We start from the raw sequence: 8,832 nt of genomic DNA, 5'->3' as shown, positions 1-8,832 counted from the left end.
CTGGACCCTTCGACTAGTCAACTTTGACTGTTGACTGCTAACGGTCCTGCTGACTGGGTAGTTGACCTGGTCAACTGGCCCCACATGTCAGCCTCTGTAGCACGCTGTTGTGTACACTTCAGTGTGTGCGCATAGCCTTTTGCTATTAATTTCGAAATAAATTCAGAAATTGTTTGAAACTTTGAAAATTCATATAAATTCAATCATAACTCGGATGAAAATAATTTATATATGAAAAATGATCAGAAAAATAAGATGAATTTGTTTATGACATCCATATACCTGTCACATGCCTCCAACACTGCAAACATGGAACCTTCCCCTTCGTATCGTCTATCTGATAACTGCCTAAAACCGGGAAAATATTCCCAGATATTTTCCTGCTCCATCTGTAACGCGTAGCACTGCATTAGGTCACCCCTAGCACAACATGTTGCCATGTCTTGCATCGTGATGCATTTTTTTGCTTTATATTTATTGTTTCTTCCCCCTCTTCTCTTTGATAGATCCGGGACCGACGCTGCTCCCGGATATGACTACACTCCTGACGAGCATCCCTTTCAGCAAAGCTTCCAGGCAAGAAAACCCCCCTTGATCATTCCTATATCGCCCATTCTTTCTCCCACATGCTTGCATTAGATTTTGCTACTGTTTTTCGATATCTCCTATTCTAATACATAGTCTGCTTTTGTAACCTACTGTTGTTATTTTACCTATTATCATATATGCTTAGTATAGGTTGGTTAGTGATCCATCAGTGGCCCCACATCCTTGTCCATGTTGCCATGCTTTGCTTATGTATGACACAATCAATGTGATCGACGTGCAGAGGCCAACAAATCACCGGCACCCCGCCCCTTTAGTTGTACGACTATGCAGAGCTACTATCGAGTGTCGAGGGTGATACCTTGTATCTCACTCCCGATGATATCTCTGTAGTGTAGCTAATCTGTCATGGATTATAGAGGGTGATTCCTCGTTCACCACTCCCGATGATGACTCTGTCGTGCAACACCTCAAGTGTGAACCCATCAAGGGTGATTCCTCCAAGGTCACCTTGACGGTTACATTGAGTACGGATCCAGCGAGGATGATTCCTCAGATTCCCCCTTGTCGTTACAGACATATGGATACCTTGACCTTCACCTCACTCCTTTGTTGAAGTCAGGTCAACCCAAGGGGTATCCGCGAGAGTTATTGAAGTTGGGTTGACCATGAGGATACCCGTAAGATGATGACGTGGCACGACCGGGTAGGCAGAGACCACCCTAAGAGAGGGATGGGCCTGTCCCTTGTCATAAGTCAGCCAGACGGGGCAACATGATCATTGATCGTCTCCGCGAGCTCCCAATACACTAACGATTTGGATATATGATTTGAGTAGGCCTCTGGACTTTTCGCACTAACCACCACGCGGGAACAAGTATGGGCACTTGGCGTCGTACGATTCTCCCGAAAGCTCTTCGGACGTCAGCAGTTGAGCGGCGCGTGCCCAGTTGGACGGTAACCGCTTGCGCTTGTATAAGGAGGTGGGTCTACTCCAGGCCACGTACGCAACACGTAGGAGTGCTTAGGGTGATGGGCCCGTGACCCCTTCACACTTAGGATGTAGACCGATGCTGACCTCTCTGTTGAGTAGTGCTATGGTGTTTCGATCAACCGAGGTCGGGCATGACTCATTAAAGTGTGTCTGGCCGGAGTTAATCGAGCGTGTTGGGTAAGTTGGAGCACCCGTATAGGGAAGTAATCTATTTGAATAGCCATGTCGGTAACGGGCACTCGGAGTTGTATCCTGATCTACTACAACTAGAACTAGATAGTTGGTACACTAAACTGATATGATGGCTCCGGGATCGGTTCCTCACGGGGTAGACGAGGAAGGATCTCTGGGCATTGCTATTTTATACTTGTTACTATATGTTAAGTTTCTCTACTCTCTTTTGTTGATGCAAGGGGCTAGTCTTTGATAGGCTAGGCATTACCCCTCTACTTTGGCATTTTGTTGTATAGTCCACATATACAGCCCATTTCCATTGATATCGACGCATACTTAGCTTAGATCTGATGTAAGTCTTGCGAGTACTTTGGATGGGTACTCATGGTTGCTTTGCTACCCTTTTTCCCCATTACCCAATTGTTGCGATCATATGACAGAGCCCAGGAGCCAGATGATCCCGCCGATGACTACTACTACACCTATGGAGCCTACTACTACGTGGAGACCACCGACGACCAGGAGTAGTTAGGAGGCCTCAGGTAGAAGGCTTGGGCCTTTTCGATCTAGTTGTCATTGTTTTGCTAGCCTTCTTAAGGCAAACTTGTTTATTTATGTCTGTACTCAGATATTGTTGCTTTCGCTGACTTCTGTATTTGAGCCTTCGTGGCCCTGGCTTGTAATATAAAGCTTTATGTTTGAGTTTGTGTCTAGAGTTGTGTTGTGATATCTTCCCGTGAGTCTATGATCTTGATCATGCGCATTTGTGTGTATGGTTAGTGCACGATTGAGACAGGGGCGTCACAAGTTGGTATTAGAGCCGACTGTCTGTAGGAAGCCCCTTTCCAACTACTTGGCCGAAGTTGAGTCTAGTCTTTGAAAATTTATTTTACTAAACATTGTTGTGTGGCTTACGGTCCCACATCGCAAATGGATGGGATTTGGATCTTTTATTCTGCTCCTTTACTCTGGAATTCTGATCTCTCTTCTATTCAGGTTAAATGATTTTGCTAACTCTAACTCTAGGTTCCAGTAGTGACTTGTTTTCCCGAGAGCCACTCGTTCCGGTCGTCCCCGGACTTATCAAGACATTCCGGAGCACTCTTCGATGTTTTTCCCAGACCTTTGTGCCCACCACCTTTGCAATTCCCTGCCATTGATAAATCCCTATGGATAACTACATACACTTGCCATTCATAATCATTCCCAGTTGCTCTTGTTATTACAAGATACCCCGAAACATTTTCCTATCTCCGAGAATCCATTATGCCTACTACCTTGTAGCTCCATTTCTGCATGAATACATCTACAGATAATTCCTCACACTTACCCGGGATTCGTTCACCCCCAGTTGTTCATGTGTTTTGCAAAATGCTTCATAATGCTATTTGATGTCTACTATGCAACCCTCTTCTTGTAGACTTGTGTTGGGCCTCCAAGCGCAGAGTTTTGTAGGACAGTAGCAGTTTTCCCTCAATTGGATGACCTAAGGTTTATCAATCTGTGGGAGGCATAGGATGAAGATGGTCTCTCTCAATCGACCCTGCAACAAAATAACAAAGAGTCTCTTGTGTCCCCAACACACCCAATACAATTGTAAATTGTACAGGTGTACTAGGTAATATTCAAGGACAACCAAAAGCCTAAGCTTGGGGATGCCCCGGAAGGCATCCCCTATTTTGTCTTTGTCCATCGGTAAGTTTACTTGAGGCTATATTTTTATTCACCACATGATATGTGTTTTGCTTGGAGCGTCTTGTATGATTTGAGTCTTTACTTTTTAGTTTACCACAATCATCCTTGCTGTACACACATTTTGGGAGAGACACACATGAATTGTGATTTATTAGAATACTCTATGTGCTTCACTTATATCTTTTGAGCTAGGCAATATTGCACTAGTACTTCACTTATATCTTTTTAGAGCACGGTGGTGGTTTTATTTTATAGAAATTGTTGAACTCTCATCCTTCACTTATATTATTTTGAGAGTCTTTTAGAACATCATGGTAAATTGGTTTGGTTATAAATTTAGTCCTAATATGATGGACATCCAAGAGGGATATAGTAAAAACTTTCATATGAAGTGCATTGAATACTATGAGAAGTTTGATTCTTTATGATTGTTTTGAGATAAGAAGATGGTGATATTAGAGTCGTGCTAGTGGAGTAGTTGTGAATTTGAGATATACTTGTGTTAAAGTTTGTGATTCCCGTAGCATGCACGTATGGTGAACCGTTATGTGATGAAGTTGGAGCATGATTTATTTATTGACAGTCTTCCTTATGAGTGGCAGTCGGGGACGAGCGATGGTGTTTTCCTACCAATCTATCCCCCTAGGAGCATGCACGTAGTACTTCATTTCGATAACTAATAGATTTTTGCAATAAGTATGTGAGTTCTTTATGACTAATGTTGAGTCCATGGATTATACACACTCTCACCCTTCCACCATTGCTAGCCTCTCTAGTACCGCGCAACTTTCGCCGGTACCATATACCCACCATATACCTTCCTCAAAACAGCCACCATACCTACCTATTATGGCATTTCCATAGCCATTCCGAGATATATTGCCATGCAACTTTCCACCATTCCATTTATTATGACACGCTCCATCATTGTCATATTGCTTTGCATGATCATGTAGTTGACATCATATTTGTGGCAAAGCCACCGTTCATAATTCTTTCATACATGTCACTCTTGAATCATTGCACATCTCGGTACACCGCCGGAGGCATTCACATAGAGTCATATTTTGTTCTATGCATTGAGTTGTAATTCTTGAGTTGTAAGTAAATAAAAGTGTGATGATCTTCATTATTAGAGCATTGTCCCATGTGAGGAAAGGATGATGGAGACTATGATTCCCCCATAAGTCGGGATGAGACTCCGGACGAAAAATAAAATAACAAAAAGAGGCCATAAAAAAGAGAAGGCCCAAATAAAAAAATGAGATAAAAAGAGAGAAGGGGCAATGTTACTATCCTTTTTCCACACTTGTGCTTCAAAGTAGCACTTTGATCTTCATGATAGAGAGTCTCCTATTTTGTCACTTTCATATACTAGTGGGAATTTTCATTATAGAACTTGGCTTGTATATTCCAATGATGGGCTTCCTCAAAATATCCTAGGTATTCGTGAGCAAGCGAGTTGGATGCACACCCACTTAGTTTCTTTTTGAGCTTTCATACACTTCTAGCTCTAGTGCATCCGTTGCATGGCAATCCCTACTCACTCACATTGATATCTATTTATGGACATCTCCATAGCCAATTGATACACCTAGTTGATGTGAGACTATCTTCTCCTTTTTGTCCTCTCCACAAGCACCATATTCTATTCCACCATAGTGCTATATCCATGGCTCACGCTCATGTATTGTGTGAAGATTGAAAAAGTTTGAGAACATCAAACGTATGAAACAATTGCTTGGCTTGTCATCTGGGTTGTGCTTGATTTAAATATTTTGTGTGATGAAGATAGAGCATAGCCAGACTATATGATTTTGTAGGGATAGCTTTCTTTGGCCATGTTATTTTGAGAGGAAAATGATTGCTTTGCTAGTATGCTTGAAGTATTACTGTTTTTATGTCAATTTAAACTTTTGTTTTGAATCTTTCGAATCTAAACATTCATGCCACAATAAAGAAAATTACATGGATAAATATGTTAGGTAGCATTCCAAATCAAAAATTATGTTTTTATCATTTACCTACTCGAGGACGAGCAGGAACTAAGCTTGAGGATGCTTGATACGTCTCCAACGTATCTATAACTTTTGATTGTTCCATGCTATTATATTATTTGTTTTGGATGTTTTATATGGATTAATGTGCTATTTTATATTATTTTTGTGACTAACCTGTTAACTGAGAGCCCAGTGCTAATTTCTATTTTTTTTGCCTATTTTAGAGTTTCGCAGAAAAGGAATACCAAACGGAGTCCAAACGAAATGGAACTTTTGCGATGATCTTTCTTGGACCAGAAGGAAACCAGAAGACTTGGAGATGAAGTCGGAGATGCAACGAGGTGGCCACGAGGCAGGAGGGCACGCCCAGGGGGGTAGGGCGCGCCCCCTACCTCGTGGGTCTCCTCACCTAGCTCCTTTGCCTATATATACTCTTATACCCTGAAAACATCCAGGGGAGCCATGAAACCACTTTTCCACTGCCACAACCTTCTGTACCCGTGAGATCACATCTAGGGGCCTTTTATGGCGTCCTGCCGGAGGGGGATTCGGTCATGGAGGGCTTCTACATCAACACCATTGCCTCTCCGATGATGCGTGAGTAGTTTACCACAGACATACGGGTCCATAGCTAGTAGCTAGATGGCTTCTTCTCTCTCTTTGATTCTCAATACCATGTTCTCCTCGATGTTCTTGGAGATCTATTCGATGTAATATTATTTTGTGGTGTGTTTGCCGAGATCCGATGAATTGTGGATTTATGATCAAATTATCTATGAATATTATTTGGTTCTTCTCTGAATTATTATATGCATGATTTGATATCTTTGCAAGTCTCTTCGAATTATCGGTTTAGTTTGGCCTAGTAGATTGATCTTTCTTGGAATGGGAGAAGTGCTTAGCTTTGGGTTTAATCTTGCGGTGTCCTTCGCCAGTGAAAGTAGGGGCAGCAAGGCACGTATTGTAATGTTGAATCGAAGATAAAAAGATGGGGTTTTCATCATATTGTTTGAGTTAATTCCTCTACATCATGTCATCTTACTTAATTCGTTACTCTGTTCTTTATGAACTTAATATTCTAGATGTAGGCAGGAGTCAGTCGATGTGTGGAGTAATAGTTGTAGATGCAGAATCATTTCGGTCCACTTGACACAGACGTGATTCCTATGTTCATGATCATTGCCTTAGATATCATCATAACTTTGTGCTTTTCTATCAATTGCTTGGCAGTAGTTTGTTCACCCATCGTAATATTTGCTATCTTGAGAGAAGCCACTAGTGAAACCTATGGCCCCCGGGTCTCTTTTCCATCATATAAGTTCTCTTTTACATCATACTAGTTTCCAATCTACTATTTTGCAATCTACTATTTTGCAATCTTTTACTTTCCGATTAGAAACCAAAAATACCAAAAATATTTACTTTACTGTTTATCTATCTCTATCAGATCTCACTTTTGCAAGTAACCGTGAAGGGATTAACAACCCCTTTATCGCGTTGGGTGCAAGTTGTTGATTGTTTGTGCAGGTATTCGGTGACTTGTGCATTGTCTCCTATTGGATTGATATCTTGGTTCTCAAATTGAGGGAAATACTTATGCTACTTTGTTGCATCACCCTTTCCTCTTCAAGGGAAAAACCAATGCAAGCTCAAGAGGTAGAAGAGGCCCGCACGTGCGTCAGCGACCTTGCGCTACATTGAGTTCCTATGGGAGGAGGAGGAGTGCCTCGTGTAGCACGCAAAGAGCCTTACCGCCGCGGTGGCCGCAGCATGCGTTGCCGCACATGCGAGTAATGAGGAGATCTATGAGGAGTGCTGCCGATTTGAGAGGGGTCATCTGGAGCGGCAGAGGGCGTTCGAGGTGAGCGTCACTGAAGGTGCAGCAGCGGAAGGCACCGTATTGCAGTTGTCCAGCTTGTCGGTAGGCTCCTCCTCCTCTGCCTCTTACTGAGCGTGCTCGGCAGAGGAGAGGCTGCTGGAAGTAGTGCAAAGCCCCTTCGTAGTAGTAGTATTTAGGGGCTATTTTGTTCCGCTCGTCTGACTATAGATGTTGTTGAACTGTACTATGTACTTAAAATTAGCTAGTATATATAGTTGAACTAGCTATTTCAGTATGTGGTTGGCAACAATTGGGGAAAAGTTTGCCAAGTTCAGCTATCAAGTTGAACTATTTGTATAAAGAACAATTGCTTAATCTATGAATGAAATCTATGCTTACTAAATTCAGTTGCAAAATTAGATAGTGCTAGTGATTTTTAGCTACATATTTTGACAAATGGCAGGGTTACAATGTTGAAAAAGGGCAGTGTTACTAGATCAACAAATGTCATTCTTTCCAGTTTGACAAATGGCAATATACCCAATATGATAGATGCAAATCTGTCAAATAGTCTGTATGTGGTTGCATATGAATCATCCGAAAAACCGTTTGCATTGAAGGGCGATGTACAAATCCTGCTTGCCAGATTTTCTCTTGGCTTAGCGGCGAAGACTCACTTTGCATACCATATTCAATCTGAACCGTCTGCATTGAAGAGATGCAAAAATCTCACGTGGCGAATTTTCCCTTGGCTTACTGGGGAATGCCATAGCTCTCACTTTGCATACGGGTGTTCTGTCTAAAACGCTTGTGATGAAGAGCTGCACAAATCCTGCTTGGCACATTTTCCCTTGGCTTACTGGGGAAGCTGTCAGTTTGAATACGGGTGTTTTATCTAAAATGTTTGCGATCAGGAGCTGCACAAATACTGCTCGGCACATTTTCCCTTGGTTTCCTGGGGAAGCTGTCGGTTTGCATATGGGTGTTTCTGCGACGAGTGTTTTATATTTAAAAACCATTAATGTTGTTTTTTAAAGAAAATCGTTTGATAAGTCTATACATCCAGAGAGAAAAACACAAGTTTGTTCAAACCATATCTTTCATTCAGTCACACTGTGAATTTATATTCATATGATCGAGATACAGTATTAAACCCAAAAAACTAACTCCAGCAGTGGCGGAGGGTGTGCGCCGCGCCGGTGTTATCATTGTCATCCTCTGGGACGCCGTTGTTGGAGTCTTCAAGGTAGCACAGAATGTTCTGCACTTGGAAATCAAACATCACGTTGTCGCGCAATCGACGGGTGGCGCGCGGGAGAACGACAACTGGTGGCACTGCAAGGTAGCGGTCAACGGCGGCGTCCCATGCCACTGAGGGGCGCGTGCGTGGCAGGTGCAGGCAAACGCACGGGGACCAGCACCGTGGTGGGTGCAGGGGCGCGCACGGGCATGGGCACGGGCGCTGGCGCTGGCATGTACACGAGCTCGTGCGGGTCCGCTAAGACCTCGCGGATGCCCGCGGCTTCTAGCTCTGAAAAAGTGCTCGACGACTAGCCCGTCAATGCTACGGGGATGGTCGCTGGTGCGGGCGTGGGGATGGGAGC

This window comes from Triticum dicoccoides, chromosome 3B (assembly GCF_002162155.2).
Source record: "Triticum dicoccoides isolate Atlit2015 ecotype Zavitan chromosome 3B, WEW_v2.0, whole genome shotgun sequence".
In the NCBI taxonomy this organism is placed as follows: domain Eukaryota; kingdom Viridiplantae; phylum Streptophyta; class Magnoliopsida; order Poales; family Poaceae; genus Triticum; species Triticum dicoccoides.
This window is presented reverse-complemented; position numbering follows the sequence as displayed.